The sequence below is a fragment of the Piliocolobus tephrosceles genome, chromosome X (genome assembly GCF_002776525.5).
Source record: "Piliocolobus tephrosceles isolate RC106 chromosome X, ASM277652v3, whole genome shotgun sequence".
Classification (NCBI taxonomy): Eukaryota; Metazoa; Chordata; class Mammalia; order Primates; family Cercopithecidae; genus Piliocolobus; species Piliocolobus tephrosceles.
The window spans coordinates 88,868,247-88,887,691 of record NC_045455.1 but is presented as its reverse complement, the minus strand read 5'-3'; the positions used below and the strand labels follow the sequence as shown (position 1 = coordinate 88,887,691).

The window sequence follows — 19,445 nt, the reverse complement described above, 5'->3', positions numbered from 1 at the left end:
TCTGGCTTATCTCTGCTCCTGTGCAGACACATAGTGGGAGAAAGAGGGAGAACACATGGCAAAGGGAGAATTTCAGAGCAGGATGCATCCCTAAGCCCCAGCTGCCAGGACTGAGACCAGGAGTCCCCAAGGACTGCAGCCATGACTCATCCAGGCCTCGGTACCCTCCCATCTCTGAGGTTTTCTGCTGTGGCTCTGGGGCTCCTGTGCCCAGTGTCGCTTCCGGGCTTTCTCCTGGTGGAGACTTGGGACGCTGAGTGTCAGAGCCTCCCAGCAGCATGAGGAAGGGGGTGCAAACAACGCAGAAGACCCAGGTCCCCAAGAGGGGCCTGACTCCTGCATCCAGTGAGGGCTGAGCCAGAGCCAAGCAGAGCCTATCAATGCACAATCCAAACACCAGCCAAGGCCCCGTGGCCAGGCCAGTCATAAACCCATGGCTGCAAAAACAGGCCGGAGAGCCCAGGAATACAGCCCTGCCTGGGTAATGATTAACTGGCAGCCAGGGGTCCTGGAGGTCAGAGCGATAATGAGAAAGTTTCCCTGAACTCTCTCAAGTGCAGAGGGCCCGGGGAGGGGCCCTGCTGGCGCCGACTCCTGGGCAAACACTTCCTGCCCCTCTCTTTTCAACGACCAAACAGCCTCAGCCCCTCTCACCTCCTTCCTGAGGACTGGGGAACTACATCACAACCGCAGGGCCTCAGCCCTGGTAAAATCCACCGGGAAGAGCCCACGAGGGCATCTTCCCAGGAGGCTGAATTTCCTGATTAGCCCTTCCAAGAAGACGGGGCTTCGTGCTTATCTTTATTGCCTGACATGTCCTAAGACAGTGGGAGCCACTCTGCTTGAGTGAAACTAGAATACTACGTTCAGCGAGACTTTCTGCTTTCTGATTTTTCTAGTGCTTTTGTATCTTGCAATGGAATTCTCCAGCAGCTTTCTTCTGAAATTCCCAAACAACTTCCAGTGCAGAACTCCTGCCTCGGTTTAAGTTAAGGAAGGTTGCTAAGGCCCCACTATGTATCTAGTAGGGGCGCTTTGCACACGGTGAAAAATCAGTCCCTCACTGGAAAGGCAAAACTAACCCAGAGGAAACCATAACAATGGAAAAAACTTCAAGGTGAAGGGCCTCTGAAGTCTCCCCGTGTTCTAGGAAATCATAATGTCAGCTGAGGATTAAAGAGTCTGTTCCCTCGACTCGCGGAGATCATCGAAATGACCTGACCAGGCACGGTGGCTCATGCTTGCAATCCCAGCACTCTGGGAGGCCAAGGCAGGAAGATCACTCAGACCAGCCTGAGCAACATAGGTAGGTCTGATGTGACCTCATCTCCACAAAAGAAACAAATGAACAAAACATTAGCCAGGTGTGGTGGCACATGCCTGGGGTCCCAGCTACTCAGGAGGCTGAGGTGGGAAGATCCCTTGAGCCCGAAAAGTCGAGGCTGCAGTGAGCCACGATCACACCCCTGTACTCCAGCCTGAGTGACAGAACAAAAACCCTGTCTCAAAAAATAAAATAAAATAAGTGTAAAAAAATGAAAAAGAAATGATTCACTTGACCACATATGGTTGTCAATGATCAGGATGGTGCCATGTTAAGGCTGGGCACAGTGGCTCACACCTGTGATCCTAGCACTTTGGGAGGCCGAGGAGGGCAAACTACTTGAGTCCAGTAGTTCAAGACCAGCCCTGGCAATATGGCTAAACCCGATTGCTACAAAAAAAAAAAAAAAAAAAAAACAGCTGAGAGTGGTTGGCGTGTGCCTATAGTCCCAACTACTCAGGAAGCTGAAGTGAGAGAATTGCTTGAGTCTGGGGAGCAGAGGTTGCAGTGAGCTGAGGTCATGCCACTGCACTCCAGCCTGACACAGCAAGACCCTGTCTCAAAAAAAAAAAAAAAAGGCACCATGAGCAACTCTCCCAAGGCTGGCTCCTGCACATGTCTTCCCATCCACCAATAGAGTCTCAGTTCATAGCCATTGTCACACCACCTGTCACTCCATTGTCCTGTCTTCCTCTCAACGGAGGGCGATGTTTAGAAGCATGATTCCTATCTTATACTGGAGCCAGAGGCTCTTCCAACACTTTCCGGAGTCTTCTTGTAGAAAAGGAGCTATGGATGTTTCCTGGAAAATTAGCCTCGATTCCTGTGACACACCCATCACATGTTGCTCAAAGCTATCCCAGGATATGACCAAATATTGACACCCTGTCCTGAGTGAGCAGGTAGCAGTGCTGAGGTAAGACGAGTTCCCAGCTCTGGAGTCTTCCTACGCCAGGAGGCCAGTCCTGAGCAGTGTGATTCCTGTGTTACCTAATTCATCAACTCACTTCCATTAAGACACCACCCCGGAGTAAGCCGTTTTCATTTCCAGTGTCTGTTGGGTGAGTCGGTTTTCACCTTGTTCAGATGTGTGTGACAACACTGGTCTCCTTTTAAATATGTTAAATATTAAAGTGTCCACAACATTGTGTGCTCCTGATGGAAATAACACCACCATGTGTAAAGTAAGTATTCTTAACAAGAAAAAAAAATATATCAAACCCAATCCAGCTACTAGATCTAACTACTAGTTGACAGGAAATATAAGACTAGGGACAAAATGTTAAAGGACACCCAGGGCTACAATCGGCAGAATCCAGAATGTGGAAACTCCCCATCAGCTGACACCTGTCATGGCTGGATGATAGTACATGGCGGGTTGTTGTATCATTTGCTCTACTTTTGTGAAATGTTTTATAATAATGGGTCAAGAATACTTACAAGTGTTTATACATACTCGGCCACAAATCCAAAATAACATCCAATCAGACCCCTCTCCATAACCCACTGTGATGGGAGACAGTGACAACAGATATCTGAAAAAAGGATCAAAATCTCTGCCTAGCTCTTTATCCTGCCTCACCTCCCTGCTGACCTTAAGCTGATGCAGACCCAGGTGAACTGGTCAGGGGCCATCACAAGCCCTTCTTTCCCCGAGGGTCATGAACTAGCACAGTCTCCGGGGCTGGGAATGAGGAGCCTGCAGAGAATCTGCCATCCTCATACAGGCCCGTCAGAGTCAGTACCACGGCTCCAAGGACACCGAATGTGGGTGTGGAGGGTGATGCTGGCCTGAGTTCTCAGGCCTGGGCTCCAGATCTGACTCTGCCGCTTACTACCTGAATGACTTCAGGTAAATCACTTAACTTCTCTGAGGGTCCATGTTTTTCTCTACCAAAAAAGGAGAATCAGGCCAGGCGCGGTGGTTCATGCCTGTAATCCCAGCACTTTGGGAGCCCAAGGCAGGCGGATCACTTGAGCTCACGAGCTCAAGTCCAGCCTGGCCCAGGTGGCAAAACCCCATCTCTACAAAAATACAAAAATTTGCCAAGTATGGTGGTGCGTACCTATACTCTGGAGGCTGAGGTGGGAGGATGGCTTGAGCCCAGGAGGCAGAGGTTGCAGTGAGCCGAGATCGCACCACTACACTCCAGCTTGGGTAATAGAGCCAGACTTCGTCTCCAAAAAAAAAAAAAAAAGAGATTCATTCACTCAATAAACACTTGTGAAGGATGTGAAAATGAGGTAGACAACAATCCCTGCAGTCAGGGAGCAAGGATTGTGCACACAGAATGCTGTCACACAGGGCTGGATGGGAGACGGGCCACTGGGGAGGTGAACGCCACTGAGGGGTCTGAGCGGAAGAGATTCACTTCTCTCTGCGTATCAGGGAGGGCTCCCTGGCGCAGGCAGCATTTCAGCTGGACCTGACAGATGGCTCTCAGCAGGCGGCTGTGGAAGAGGAGGGCATGCAGGTAGAGGGAGTGCTGAGCCCACAGCAGGTTCCGGGTTTTGTTGGAGCCCAGAGCCTAAGAAGGAAGCTGTGGAAGATCAGGCAGGTGAGGCCCGCTGCGGAGGCCCTGAACGCTGCCCAGGGTCCAGGGATTTGGAAGGCCATGGGAGGCCATTTGGAAACTTTAGAGAAGGGTGCTTTAACCAGGACTGCTGTTTCAGAGTATTATACAGAGGATGGACTGAGAGAAAGACTTCATCCTATTTACACTCTAGGAAGAGAAGAGGCCCATTTCGCTTCTCCATAAACTGTTTCTGATAGAAACGACGCGGACACGTCGAAATATGCAGCAGGGCTCCCTTCTCCGGGAGAAAGACCGCACACACACGTACTCACACACACGACACACACCACACACAACACACACCCCACAAACACAACACACATACACCACACGCACACAACACAAACACACCACACACCTCACACACGACACGTACACAACACACACACCACACACACACACACCACACATGACACACACAACAGAAACACACACCACACACACAACACAAACACATACACAACATACACACCACACATACAAAACACACCCACCACACATGGCACACACAACACACACACACGATACATACACAACACACACACTACACACACACCACACATGACACACACACACATACCACACACACCAAACACAAACACCACACGCAACACACACAGCACACACAACAGAAACACACCACACACACCACACACATATCCCCCACACACCACACGCACATCATACACTATACATAACACGCACAACACAGGCACACCACACTCACACCACACACAACATACACACCACACACAATGTGCAACATACACAACACACACAAGATGCTCACAACACACAATACATGCACACCACACATACACCACACACAGCACACATCACACACAACACACCACAGACAACACACAACACACGACACACGCACACCACACACACACACCACTCCACAACCACACAACACACACAAACACAGTTTTGTGAATCAGGAGGTATCGGGCAGGAGTCTATGAACCATATAGGAGAGAAAGCACAGCTGGAAATATGTCAGCCTCTAAGATGCAGGCACGGTTAAGGGTGAAACCCTGAGACGGGGAAAGTGATGTCTCCTCTTTTCTCCCATTTCAGAGAGGAGGCTCCTCTTTGCATCTTGCCTTGGTTCATTCTGGAACCAAATTCTCCAGGACTCAGAGGATGGGAGCATAGAGCAGATAGGGGGCTGGCCCTTTCTGTCCTCTCTACAGAAGAAAACAACATTACAAAGGCAAAATGCATGCAATTAAAAAAAAAAAAAAGCTTCATAGAGGGAGTTGATTCATAACCATATTCATTTTCTATTTGTGGTATTTGTCAGCTTTTTAAAATTTGTAATTTAAAATTGTACAGGAGGTTCGCTTGGGATCACAAGTTCAAGACCAGCCTGGGCGACGTAATAAGACCCTGTCTCTGCAAAAGAAACCATCAATCAAAATATCATCTGGGCGTGGCGGTGCCCGCCTGCGGTCCTGCTACTCGGGAATCTGAGGTGGGAGGATCGCTTGAGCCCAAAAGTTCGAGGTGCAGTGAGCTGTGATCGTACCGCTGCACTCCAGCCTCAGTGACAGAGCAAGACCCTGTCTCAAAAACGAATAATAATAAAATTAAATTTAAAACAATAACAAAGAAACGACTCCCTGCAGGACATGTGGTTGTCAACTATCAAATCCTATGAGCCCCATGGTGAGACACTGTGATGAGATTTTCCTCTTCTCATTTTTTGCAACAATTAGCTGTGGTAACCTTTGTGTTCTTTCTCTTAAAGAGACCCCACAAATCGTATACACTTTCGACCCCCCAAACTGTCATCTCAAGACCCCAGAATAGAGAGCACCCCTGCATTCACACTTCCCTTCTGCTGGTAGGGAAGGGCTGAGTGGGGGATATAGCCCCTTACATGGGTAGGAGTCTGCTTCTCAGTCCTTTTGATAAAAGTGTGGATTCAGCTTATCTGACCAGCTAGGCAGGATTAGTATGTCCTTCTCATAGATGGAGAGTTAAGCGATGTGTCCACAGTCACACCCTGACAACCTCGCTGAGACCCCAGGCCCCAGGCTCCAGGCCACCTCACTTTCCCAGGACACGGAGAAACCAGGAATGCACCTGCCATCCGTAGCATCCTCCCTTCCTGGTTTTGATAAATCAGACTAATCCCTGTCCACTTCTCCACTTCTCACTTCACCCCCTTCACGGTCCCAGTGAGAAATCACACAGTATATTTCATTTGTTACAAAACCTTGCAATCACTTGGGCCGGGAACTGGCAAAAATCGGGTCACGATGGCAATGCTCGCTGGGGATCCTGAGGCCAAGGAAGCAGGAAAGACCCAGCAGTGCAGGGACTCGACCCTGCAGGGATCCTGTGCCTGGAGATGCCAAATCACCACGTTCTGCCTGAGCCCGGAGGCTACCTGCTGAGCCCTGAGGGAGACAGTAGGACTGAAGATCACAGAGGGCTTTTTTCACTTTGTTGAGAGCTGGACTTGGTATTGATGGGGAGGATTTAGAAATAGCAGCACAAAGAAGTTTGGGATTATGGCTGAATCTAATGTTGAGAAGCATTTCTTTATTTTTAATTTTTTAATTTTTTTATTTCCATACGTTATTGGGGGAACAGGTGGTGTTTGGCTACATGTGTAAGTTTTTTGGTGGTGATTTGTGAGATTTTGGTGCACCCATCACCTGAGAAGTACACGCTGTACCCAATTTGTGGTCTTTTGTCCCTTATCTCCTTCCCTCCTTTTCCCTCTGAGTCCCCAAAGTCCACAGTGTCATTCTGTTTGTTTGTTTGTTTGTTTGTTTTTGAGACAAAGTCTCACTCTGTTGCCCAGCCTGGAGTGTGGTGGTGCAATCTCAGCTCACAGCAACCTCCGCCTCCCAGGTTCAAGTGATTCTCGTGCCTCAGTCTCCTGAGAAGCTAGGATTACAGGCACCAGCCACTACACCCAGATAATTTTTGTATTTTAGTAGAGATGGGTTTTCACCATGTTGGCCAGACTGGTCTCGAACTTCTGACCTCAGGTGATCCACCCACCTTGGCCTCCCAAAGTGCTGGGATTACAGGCGTTAGCCACCATGTCCAGACCACTGTGTCATTCTTATGCTTTTGCGTCCTCATAGCTTAGCTCCCACATACGAATTAGAACATACAATGTTTGGTTTTCCATTCCTGAGTTACTTCACTTCGAATAATAGTCTCCACACCCAGTTAATTTTTGTACTTTTTGTAGAGATGGGGTTTCACCATGTTGCCCAGTCTGGTCTCGAACTCCTGAGCTCAAGTGATCCGCCCCCCTCAGCCTCCCAAAGTGCTGAGGTTACAGGCTCATGCCACTGCGCCTGGCCTAACTATTTGTTTAGACAAATATTCCACGTCCATGATTCTCTCCAGTCAAAAGTTCTTTTTGATGTGATGCTGTTGGCTTTGGCCAATCAGAGAATGAAATACCCTGCCCGGCACCCACCCACACACACACCTACACACACTTGCTGGCTGATAACTGAAATCCCTGAGGCAAGGACAGAGCTTTGGTCCCCACCCTTAAATGGAGGCTTGAGACCAAGACTCCCCACCCTACCCACCAATAGAAGGGGCCAGCGAATCCCTACTTGGTTATGATTGAGTCCTATCCCTCATCCTTCAAATTCATTCATCCTCAAGTTAAAGAAACCAGGTGAGATACCAAAATGCAGGGAGTTTAGAGCCACTGGAGCGAGCCTGCTTCTTCCACTGTAGGGGGTGGACAATGGGGCAGGGGCTGCAGGGTCACCCCAGGTCGGCCTTCCCCCATCCCTGGTCATTTGCTGGAGTCTGCACCTGGTGCTGGACTGCCGCTCTGCACTGCTGCAGCATCCGTGACATTAAAGAACACTGTCCAATTGGTCAGCTGGTCACCACTCTGCCAATCAAACTGGAGGCCTCTGGCAAGAAAACGAGGCAGTTGGTACTCATGCCCATTTGCTGGGTCAAGCCTGTCTACCAGAGAGTTACATTCTGTCACAGTGCCCAAATGACACGCTGCCTTGGTCATACAGTTAAAGGAAATGACGGTCATGACTCCCACCAGGAGAATGGCAATCATAAACCACAGCCCTCGGCAGTGCTCGCTGCTCTGCGACACCCATCCCCTCATTCCACCTGTACCAGCAGGACTGAGAGCACACATTGCACACACAGGGACACGGGCTCCACAAGATGAAGGTCCCAGGGTTGTTCTTCCTCCTGTATGATGCCACCCCCCAATTCCTGCCTCTAGGTGAGCCAGAAGAGCTCCAGCACCAGCACTTTGTCCTCCTCGGAAGCCAGACACACTTCAGAGCTTTTAATGAAATCTACAGTTTTCCAGCACACAAGGATGCCACCTCTGGTTTGAGATGATACACTCAACACGTGTTTATCTCCACTCCTTCCCCAACCCTCACTAAAATGACAGCAAAGGAATAAATCCAGACATGCACGTGCAGAGGAGGCTGTGGAAGGGCCCAGCCACAACATGCTGGAGGACACAGAGCACACGGTCACGGACGTCAGCCAGGGAGAGTGGACACCTGGCTGCCTGCAGGAAGCAGATCTACTCACAGTGAACAGCTCAGGAAGGCTCAGCAATGGAAGGCCTCCAGGGTCAGTGAAGGTGGGAGTACAAAACAAAGCTAAGAACAGGAGGATTGTTTGAATTCTGCATAAGGAGCAGCTAGATGACCCTCCTTCCAATGTCCCACACATTCCCACACCACGTCCTCTTCCAAGGTCCAGGCTGGTCACTCCACCTGCCCATCTCACACATGTCAGGAAGTTGTTTTCAGGGCAAATGGACCCAGAGAAGTTCTGCACCGTTTTCCTCATATCAGAGACTCCACACTGAAAACAGTGGGTGTGCCTAAAAGTCTGCTTATTGAGTGCACCTGGCTTCTGAATGCTGGAGCCGCACACTCTGCCTTCCAAGTTTGGTGAGGGATGGGCTTCTCAGGATGGAAACTGATCCACTCAAAAGAAACAGATATGAAGGACAGGGCTGGTGCTCGCCTGATCACCCCAGGGCAGGCTTTCTCAGCCTGGCACTATGCATCTGGGGCTGGCTACTCCTTTGTTGTGGGACTGTCCTGTGCATTCTAGGATGCTGAGCAACACCCCTGGTCTCTACCACTGGATGCCAGCAGCACTTTGACTGTTGTGACAATCAAAAATGTCTCCAGACAGTGCCAAATGCCTCCCAGGGGCAAAATCACCCCAGTTGAGTACAACTGTCTACAACAATGCCCAGAGCTTCCAATAAACCTTCTAGTGACTGTCTGGCCATTAAATATGAACAGGCGGTTAGAGACCGCCAACATGTGAAGCAAGCTTTAACAGTCAGAGAACAAAACAAAACAGCTTTCTCTGCTCGTGCCTAGTGCGGCCTCAATACACAGAACAGTGCCAGTGAGTTTGTGGACCGGTACACCCCGTGGATATGCTCCACCAGCAATCACGTCATTGGTGCCAAGGACCACGCATCCATGCAGATGAACATGGCGAGGTTTACCAGGTTACGGGCAGGTTTAACGACCCGTTTAAAACCTCTGTTATCCACAGGGCCAGTGGCAGGATGGGTGAGTCAGAGAAGCATTTGAGTTTGCTTGTTTCAAAATCAGGTTCATGCATTAATCCCCAGGAAGCTTCACTGGCAGCTCACTTCCTGCTGCCCCACACTTTGGCTCCCCGGCCGCTGCTGTTGGGGACCACCCCTTTCTCCCCCGCATCTCCCTGAAGGTTCTCCTTCTGCTCCCTGTTTCTGGGCCTCTGGACCAGACCTGAGCCAGTAAAAGGCGACTGAGTGGCAGAGTCCTGCCGATTGTTGAATCTGGGTGATGGGTGTAAGGGTATCCCTTGTACTCGTCTGGCTACATTTGTGAGTGCCTGACTTTTTTTTTTTTCTTTTTTTTTTTTTTTTTTTTGGTGATAAGGTCTCACTCTGTCGCCCAGGCTGGAGTGCATTGGTGTGATCCTAGCCCACTGCAGCCTCGAACTTCTGGGCTCAAGCAATCCTCCCACACCTCAGTCTGTGGAGTAGCTAAGGCTACAGGTGTACACCACCATACCTGGGTAATTCAAACATTTATTGTACAGACAGGGGCTTGGTTGCTCTCCAACTCCTGACCTCAAGCAATCCTCTCACCTCAGCTTCTAAAAGTGTTGGGATTACACTGAGCCACTGTGCCCAGCCTATGCTTGAATATTTAACGATGAAAAAAATCCAAAAATCAAAAGGGGCGCTAGTGGATCCGGGAGCTGACAGGATTTGTTTGCTGGTCACGTAATATGGGTGAAGCTTATATCTGGCATTTTACAGACTTTATTTAATTACCACCATGGACCCAGCGACCACAGCCTCAGAGGGCACCCTGCCCTGCACAACTACCTGGAACATTCTTTCCCTCCTCCTCATCCTGATAGGCTCTTCGTTGAAGGCCCAGCTGAAGCATGATCTAAGGCGAAGGCCTCGTCAGGAAGCCAAGGTGCCTGAGCCCGGGAGGTGCGAGTGGTTTTCTGAGGAGCCTGGGCTGGATGGGCTGACCTGTCTCTCTCAGCACCCAGGGAATGCGGAATTCCTGAGGGTCGGCTCTGGGATGTGTTTTACAAGCTCTCCAAGTGATGCTCACGAGCACCAAAGTTCGTGAACCATGCCTAGTTGTTTAAATTGCATTTCTGAATGGCCTAGGAGGCCACCTCTCCCTGGTTCTTTACTTGCTGTCAAAATACAAATGTGTGTGCACAGGAAAAAGACCGGGGGTGGGATAGACACTGAAAATATGAGCCGTGGTTATCTCTGGAAGGCGAGGTGACAGGTGACTGTTATTTATTTTCACATTATTGTCTGTTTCATCTACAATAGTGTTTGGCACTTGAATTCACTCCCAAAGACCCTGAGTCTCTATGGTCTTTTGCTTGCAGAGGATGAAGGAAGCAGAAGGAAGACCACACTGGAAGGACCTTCATTAAATAGGGATGACAGTCAGTGGCGACAGCGACAGTTGTCACTGGACAGTTTCTGGGTTGAGAGGGCCCCATGGACGTGCCAGGGAAAGAACTCTAGCCTCATTTATTCAGGACCATGCAAAACAATTTTGCGGGTGCAGAGCCAGGTTTGAGCACGTTGGTGGATGCCTGAAGTTTCTAACAATATATTTTAAAATAGAAGATTGTTGGTTTCTGCTGCCTCCAGAGGGCTGGGTTTTAATCAAGAGAGACTGAGCTTTTGTGACAGGGTGTCCATGCTCCCTCTTCCCTTTCCCAGGACCCGTGCCACCAGTGTGGTAGAGCCCTGAGTGTCGCCCCAAGCTGCCACCGCCTTCTGCCAGTGGAAGCTCCCCACAGGCGGGCTGTTGGCTACGGGCCGGGTCAATGTCCACATTACTGGTCGGGCTGTCACAAAGTGCAGTTGCCTGACACCGGCGCTCTGCAGAGGGCACGTCGTGGCCACTGCACCATCCTCTGACCTGGCACTGGGAAGACTGTGCCAGTCTCTGAGCCACACAAGCCCTAAGTCTCCCTTTCAGGATCCTGTAACTGTGATCAAATCCCTATGACATGGGACTGGCAGAGGCTGAAGAAATAGAGCTCTCTCCAAGACTTGGGGCTGAACTCCTCCCGACCAGAAGCAATGGATGTTGGCTCCCCGAGGGATGAGCAGAGCCAGCCGGACATCCAGGAAGGCCCTGTCCCCAGCCAGGCAACGGCCAGCAGTCCCTGCAGGGCTCTGTCACAGTTGGGAGCAGCTTTCAGAGTGTGCTCTGCAGGAGACGCCACGACCCACTCACCCATCTCCCAGACTGCCTGGGCTTACTCAGTTTTCTGACCAGCAGCCACGTTCCTGTTAGAAAGGCAGCCTTCTAGAACTTTCTCCTTCTCTTCCATTTCTAGTCCCTCCCCCATGCCTCACCCCAGGCACTTGGGAAAGGGGAGAAAACAAAGACAGAGGCGGGCGATTCGGGTCCCCTCATCAGCCTTCTTATTTTCTCTCTAGAAGCCATCAGCAGCATCCTTTCTTGAGAAATCAGAAGTGGGGCAGGCGATGACTGGGAAGAGGTGACCAGCAGGGCAGTGAGACAGGAGAGATCGGAACTCAGGTGTCTGAGTCCCGGGCACCCCCGCTGCGCGGTTGGTGCTCCCTCTCTGTTGCTCGCAGCTGCTCCAGCTGCTGCTGCTGGCCATCCCCAGTGTCTGGAAGGTGGCATGCCAAGGGATACTGCAGAGTCCTTTCTAGGAGGGAGTCCACACAGGCCACCTCTGGGACAGGAACAACAAATCCTGCAGCAGCGGTGGTCGGCACTCAATTTATAAGCACAATTTTTTCTGCAAAGATCTCCTCCCCGCCCAGCTTATAATTTAAATTGTGTTCAAGGGAAACAAGCTGAGTGTTCTAAAACACAAAGACACTCATAACATGGAATGCGATAAAAGTCTGGAGGAAAAGTGGTTTACTCTGATATGTTTTTCACCTCACAAACTGCTAAACAAACAGCACACACATAGCCCCAGAAGTGTTTTATTGCACCTCCTGTGTGTATTTCCTGAAGATGTTTCTCTGCAGATCTCAGCCTCCATAATTTGGCTGAAGCTGCAGAGGTGGAAAGCCGCTCAGCCATCTGTCCCTGCAGCAACCTGGGAGTCACGTGACTCTATTACCTGTGCTTCTGAGAGTCGTAGCCCTTCAGGGGTGGCAAGGGGACCCTGGGGCCAGCAAGTGGTCATGTCACAAGCAGCTCTCCTCCCTGGTTGGTAGGGCGCTGCCTGGCCTTGTTCCAGCAACTTAGAGTGCCTTGTTTATGTTTTATATCTGTTGGTTTGCACAAAACACACTCACACTCCATCCAGTCGGTTTTGTTGTTGTTGTTGTTGTTGAGACAAGGTCTTTCTCTGTCACCCAGGCTGGAGTGCAGTGGTGTGATCATAGTTCACTGCAGCCTCAACCTCCTGGCCTCAAGTGATCCCCCTGTCCCAGCCTCCTGAGTAGCTGGGACAACAGGCATGCACCACCATAACATGCCTGCCTAATTTTTGTATTTTTTATAGTGACAGGGTTTTGCCATGTTGCCCAGGCTGCTCTCAAACTCCTGGGCTCGAGGGATCCACCCACCTTAGCCTCCCAAAGTGCTGGGATTACAAACATGAGCCACAGTGCCTGGCCCTCTCCGCCATCCTAGGTAAAATGGAGGAACCCAAAAGGGTCCAACTATGCAGACCTTCTACAATGCTTGGAAGTCTGCTGTGGAATTTGGTTTTCAGGGAGATGCCTAAAGAAGCAGAAATGCCATCAGGAAATGGTCTGGTGGTGGAGGTACAAAGGAAGCGTGAGTAGGTAGGTTTTATCCCCCACCCCATACCTGCTGGCTGAGGTGGTCTATGATAGGAGCCCCCCAGGCTCTGTGTCTGGTATTTCATGGGGAAGGGGACAGAGGTTTTCATATAAGAAAAGGATACTGACTATCTACAGAGCTCTAATCAGTCTTGTGGATGGCATCAAAAAATGTAAAGTTTCCAAAGGCGTCGTTAGTAGCCTATATTCAAAGCCCTCCCTTTGTGGTGACACCACGCACACAGTTAACCTATGGGGGGGGACTGAAGTTCTCACTCCTCACAGTAACAAATCTATTACCAGGTGTTAAAGTTACAGAAGTTGGCCAGGCGCGGTGGCTCATGCCTGTAATCCCAGCATTTTGGGAGGCTGAGGTGGGCAGATCACCTGAGGTCAGGATTTCGAGACCAGCCTGGCCAACATGGTGAAATCGTCTCTCGTAAAAAAACACACACACAAAACTTAGCCGGGTGTTGTGGTACACGCTTTTAATCCCAGCTACTCAGGAGGCTGAGGCAGGAGAATCGCTTGAATCCAGGAGGTGGAGGTTGCAGTGAGCCAAGATTATGCCACTGCATTACAGCCTGGGCAACAGACCGAGACCCTGTCTAAAATAATTAAGTAAATAAATAAATAAATAAAGTCATAGAAGTTGACTCTTATAAGATGGGCAGGTCTCTGTTGACAAAAAGGGATACTTTAGAATTCTTCACCTCCATCCTATGCACAACTACAGATTGAGTTTTCTTATATAAGGCCCCAATATCGTCATACAAAGTATCTTTCCCATAGAGTTCAGTGGTTGCCAAACTTACATGTACAGAATTATTCTGCAGAATTGTTTACCCAAAACCATCTCACTGCGCTTTATGGGGAATTTAAGGGAATTTTAGAGGTAATTGAAAAGAGGACGTGATTTTTGCCTTTCACGCTGATGTCAGAGCCTAACCTGTGTGTAGACGCCACGCACAGCATCTGTGGGAAATAGATGCGTGCATGCCGACCCTCCTTGGGCTCTTCTCCCAGGATTGTCTTCCCAAAACCTGGACTGTTCCTCTTCTGACTTTTTTCTGTTGTTGCCACTATGAGCCTCAAATATAGACAAGAAAAAAGCACAAAGAAAAGAGAAAGGGGCAGCATGTCACTAGGGTTCATTACCCTTAGATTCAGGGAATTTTTGTTCTGGACCTTACATAAACATATTCGGGTCAAAAAATAATATGTCATCCCACGGTGAAGAAAAAAAAAAGAAAGAAAGAAAACACACAACACGTGCAATACGTCCCGGGCGCCACTCAGTCTGAAGCTGGCCCAAGTTTATCTCTGACTGTCCACTGGCAGTTTGAAACATTGCAGCTCACTGATAACTAGAAATGAGTAAGCACTATGGCCGTTCAGAATGTCACCCTGAAGCACCAATAAAAAGCTCATAACTTTCGCAACAGCAGAGTTATGTGGCCAGCATGCTGGGGAAGGGACGTTTACACTACGCATCTGCAGGTTACAAATGACTGTTTAATCAGCGTCTTCCTTACCTAACTTGGCCTGCTTGGCCCTCAGGCCCGGGCAGCCCAAGAGCATTCGACGGCAGCTGCAAGGCCTTCCAATTCCAGGAAAGCAGAATGCAGCCAACTGAAAATTCCTGGAGCCAGTTTTCTCAGAGATCCACATGAAACCAGAAGCTATGTCACTGGGGTCCGGGAGGATCTCGGGCTCTGAGCAGAGCTTTCTCGCCCCCTCCTGCTGCTAATGAGGGTCAAGGTGCTTCCTGAAAGCGAGGCCCCTCCAGGGAGCTCGACTGCCATGGAGGTAGAAAACCCTGACACTGGAAGGCAGTCACATGCTGGCTGATACGATCACTGTCATTTAAAAAGTGATGACTGTGAGAAAAAATTATAATTGATTTAAAAGTAAAGGACTAGAACGAGATGTCTTGATAACTGTCCCCCTCCCTCCCATCCACCTAAACTCCAGCCCAGCCCTCTTGCATATGGGATCAGCCCAGCTGGCCTTTTAGCAGAGTTCAGCTTCCAGGGTGTGCCGGTCACCTTGCCCCGTGCTCACAGCAAATGGTCAGGCAATGACGATTTTTGGTGATGATGACTTTGGGTTTTGGGTTGATTCTTTTTTTAATTTTTGGTGTAATTTATACCTAATAAGGTGCATAAACCTTAAGAGAATTTGCACACATTGCAACCTTACTATCTGCACACATCAGTGTGACCAGCAGCCAGGTCACAATATAGGCATTTCCAGTTCCCTAGGGGTCCCCTCATGCTCTCTCCCTGTGTCCAGTCAACCCCATCCTGCCACTTGACCGGAAGACGTGGCACCATCCTGACTCCTACCTCCATGGGTTTGTGCTACCTGGTTTTGAACGTTATACGAATGGAATCACACACCAGTTACTCCTAGGCGTCTCGCCTTTCCCACTGCACCTTTTGTCTGCGACAGTCATCCATAATAGTGTGTGAAGCTACGATTTATTCTCTTCCTTGACGGCTGATGTGTTTTAATGGTGAGGGCCGGTCCTTGTGTGGCCTCACTCTTGTTGTCCTGTTCCCCCGACTTCTTCTCCATTCAAATCAACATGTGAACTTGCCTTCACTCTGTGATTTGCTAAAGATGGGAATGTTGGTTCCACTCATCCACGCTGCTTTGGAGCAAATCAGTGTGCCCACCCTCCCTGCACACGGACGGTGCCTCCCACTACCCACAGGCTCTGGTGAGGATCCTGTTTAAAATAAGGCTTGGCCACCCCTCCAGGAATGTGAGACATTGCCGCAGGCTCCTGGAAGCCTTTTTGGAAATGCCCTCCCTGAAGGAGTTTCATCATTGGCAAGAAACCAAACAGGCTCTAGAGTCTGATGGAAATATTGAATTCGGGCTTTAGTCAAGACTCTGCTCTGGTCTGGGCTGGTAACCAGCATGGAGAAGTGCCACCATTGGACACTGGCTAGGAAATGAGTTCAAGAGATAATAAAGTGCAAAAAAAAGTGAAAAGACGTTTCTTTTTTAAAACATTTATGGCTTTTCCCTTTTGCGGCCATCACCGAAGCGGGAGCGGCCAAAATGAAGTTTAATCCCTTTGTGACTTCTGGCCGAAGCAAGAATCGCAAAAGGCATTTCAATCACCTTCCCACATTCGCAGTAAGATTATGTCTTCCCCTCTTTCCAAAGAGCTGAGACAGAAATACAACGTGCGATCCATGCCCATCCGAAAGGATGATGAAGTTCAGGTTGTACGAGGACACTATAAAGGTCAGCAAATTGGCAAAGTAGTCCAGGTTTACAGGAAGAAATATGTTATCTACATTGAACGGGTGCAGAGGGAGAAGGCTAATGGCACAACTGTCCACGTAGGCATTCACCCCAGCAAGGTGGTTATCACTAGGCTAAAACTGGACAAAGACCGCAAAAAGATCCTTGAACGGAAAGCCAAGTCTCGCCAAGTAGGAAAGGAAAAGGGCAAATACAAGGAAGACACAATTGACAAGATGCAGGAATAAAGTAATCTTATATAAAAGCTTTGATTAAAACTTGAAACAAAGAAAAAAAAATTTATGTATTTATCTGTAGAGATGAGGTCTCACTATATGGTCCAGGCTGGTCACAAACTCCTGGGCCCAAGCAATCCTCCCACCTCGGCCTCCCAAAATGCTGGAATTACAGGTGTGAGCCACCGCGCCCAACTGAAAAGATGTTTCGTGGGCTGAAAAGGAAGCCAGTGGTAAGTAAGGAGAAGAGAGGAGAGCGTGAGTCTTCCTAGCTGTCAGAATCCAAGGAAGAGAATGCTTAGACATAAGAGTAGAATGGTACAGTCGGGGGAGAATCGCAACTTTTAATACTGAAAACAATTGTGGACGCTGTGGGTGTTTCAAGTTAGAAAACATGTCACGCCTGAATGGTACTCCATTCAGGACATAGGCATGGGCAAGGACTTCATGTCTGAAACACCAAAAGCAATGGCAGCAAAAGCCAAAATTGACAAATGGGATCTAATTAAACTAAAGAGCTTCTGCACAGCAAAAGAAACTACCATCAGAGTGAACAGGCAACCTACAGAATGGGAGACAATTTTTGCAATCTACTCATCTGACAAAGGGCTAATTTCCAGAATCTACAAAGAACTCAAACAAATATACAAGAAAAAAACAAACAACCCCATCAAAAAGTGGGGAAAGGATATGAACAGACATTTCTCAAAAGAAGACATTCATACAGCCAACAGACACATGAAAAAATGCTCATCATCACTCGCCATCAGAGAAATGCAAATCAAAACCACAATGAGATACCATCTCACACCAGTTAGAATGGCAATCATTAAAAAATCAGGAAACAACAGGTGTTGGAGAGGATGTGGAGAAATAGGAACACTTTTACACTGTTGGTGGGATTGTAAACTAGTTCAACCATTATGGAAAACAGTATGGCAATTCCTCAAGGATCTAGAACTACATGTACCATATGACCCAGCCATCCCACTACTGGGTATATACCCAAAGGATTATAAATTATTCTACTACAAAGACACATGCACACGTATGTTTACTGCGGCACTATTCACAATAGCAAAGACTTGGAATCAACCCAAATGTCCATCAGTGACAGACTGGATTAAGAAAATGTGGCACATATACACCATGGAATACTATGCATCCATAAAAAAGGATGAGTTTGCGTCCTTTGTAGGGACATGGATGCAGCTGGAAACCATCATTCTTAGCAAACTATCACAAGAAGAGAAAACCAAACACCGCATGTTCTCACTCATAGGTGGGAACTGAACAATGAGTTCACTTGGACTCGGGAAGGGGAACATCACACACCGGGGCCTATCATGGGGAGGGGGGAGGGGGGAGGGATTGCACTGGGGAGTTATACCTGATATAAATGATGAATTGATGGGTGCTGACAAGTTGATGGGTGCAGCACACCAACATGGCACAGGTATACATATGTAACAAACCTGCACGTTATGCACATGTACCCTAGAACTTAAAGTATAAAAAAAAAAAAAAGAAGTATGCCTAATAAAATAATTGACTGATAAATGGATAAACCAAAAAAAAAAAGAAAAGAAAACATGTCACGGACATGTAGCTACCAGTCTGACCAGTAGATGTCAGGCGAAGACAACCTATCTCTGTGAGGTACCACCGCCCAGCTGACGAATAGCCTCTCTGAGCCAAAATTCAGTAAGAAACATGGAACTCAGAGAAGGTGTGGCAGCATCGTCAAATTAGGCAAATCTCTGTTGTTACTCCAGCAGTCTAACGAGCAAAAGGTCTTGTAGGAATCACAGCTCTTTTTCTCAACTTTTTTTTCTCTCTTAACCCCAGGCTATCTATCTTACATAGATAACAGAACTCAAGAAAGACAGGCTTCTTTTCTGATTTCCAGTTATTTATTTCAATATAGATACTTCTTTCTGCTAAGTTAGAAAAATTGCACAGCTTGGGATGTGATGTGTTTGAGCCTTTTTAATTTTTTAAAACACTTTTTCTTTTTTTGTTTTTTGAGACAGAGTCTTGCTTTGTCACCCAGGCTAGAGTGCAGTGGTGCAGTCTTGGCTCACTGCAACCTCCGCCTCCCAGGTTCAAGCGATTCTCCTGCCCCAGCCTTCCAAGTAGCTGGGATTATAGGCACCCACCACCATGCACAGCTAATTTTTGTATTTTTAGTAGAGACAGGGTTTCGCTATGTTGGCCAGGCTGGTCTCAAACTCCTGACCTCGGCCACCCAAAATGCTAGTATTACAGGGATGAGCTACCATGCCCAGCCACTTCTGAGGCTTTTTGCAATGAGAGATACCCAAACTCACTGAGGCACTGCATTCACTGTAGTGTCAGAAAATATTTATTGAGGTTCTATACTCCGGACTGTGGCTTGGTGTTGGAAAGTATGATGTGCCCCTGACTCAGGGTCTCTGCCTTCTAGCTATGAATTCCCTGCTCACCTATGATTTCCTTGAGCACCAAGACCAAACCTTATAGACTACTGGGTCTCCTGCATGGATGGCTGTGCTTGGCACACAGAAGAATTTCAACAAATACTTGCTGCTTCCATTGTCTTCCACATGTACCAGAAAGCTAACATGTAAGGGATACCACTCAAAATCCAACACTACACAATTAACTGCTAAATGGGCAGTTGAGACACCAGAGCATTTTAGGTTTTGTTTCTCCATTTTCCCCGGCTCCTTGCACAGCGAGGA

At 48.5% G+C, this 19,445-nt stretch overlaps 1 pseudogene across 1 annotated transcript; it reads left to right on the top strand.

Annotated features, from left to right (window-relative positions):
- The first annotated feature begins 16,261 nt into the window (after window positions 1-16,261).
- LOC111540439 lies at window positions 16,262-16,785 on the top strand (annotated as a pseudogene). The gene has a single exon (XR_002730982.3). The product of XR_002730982.3 is annotated as a 60S ribosomal protein L26-like (transcript).
- The last annotated feature ends 2,660 nt before the right edge of the window (window positions 16,786-19,445 follow it).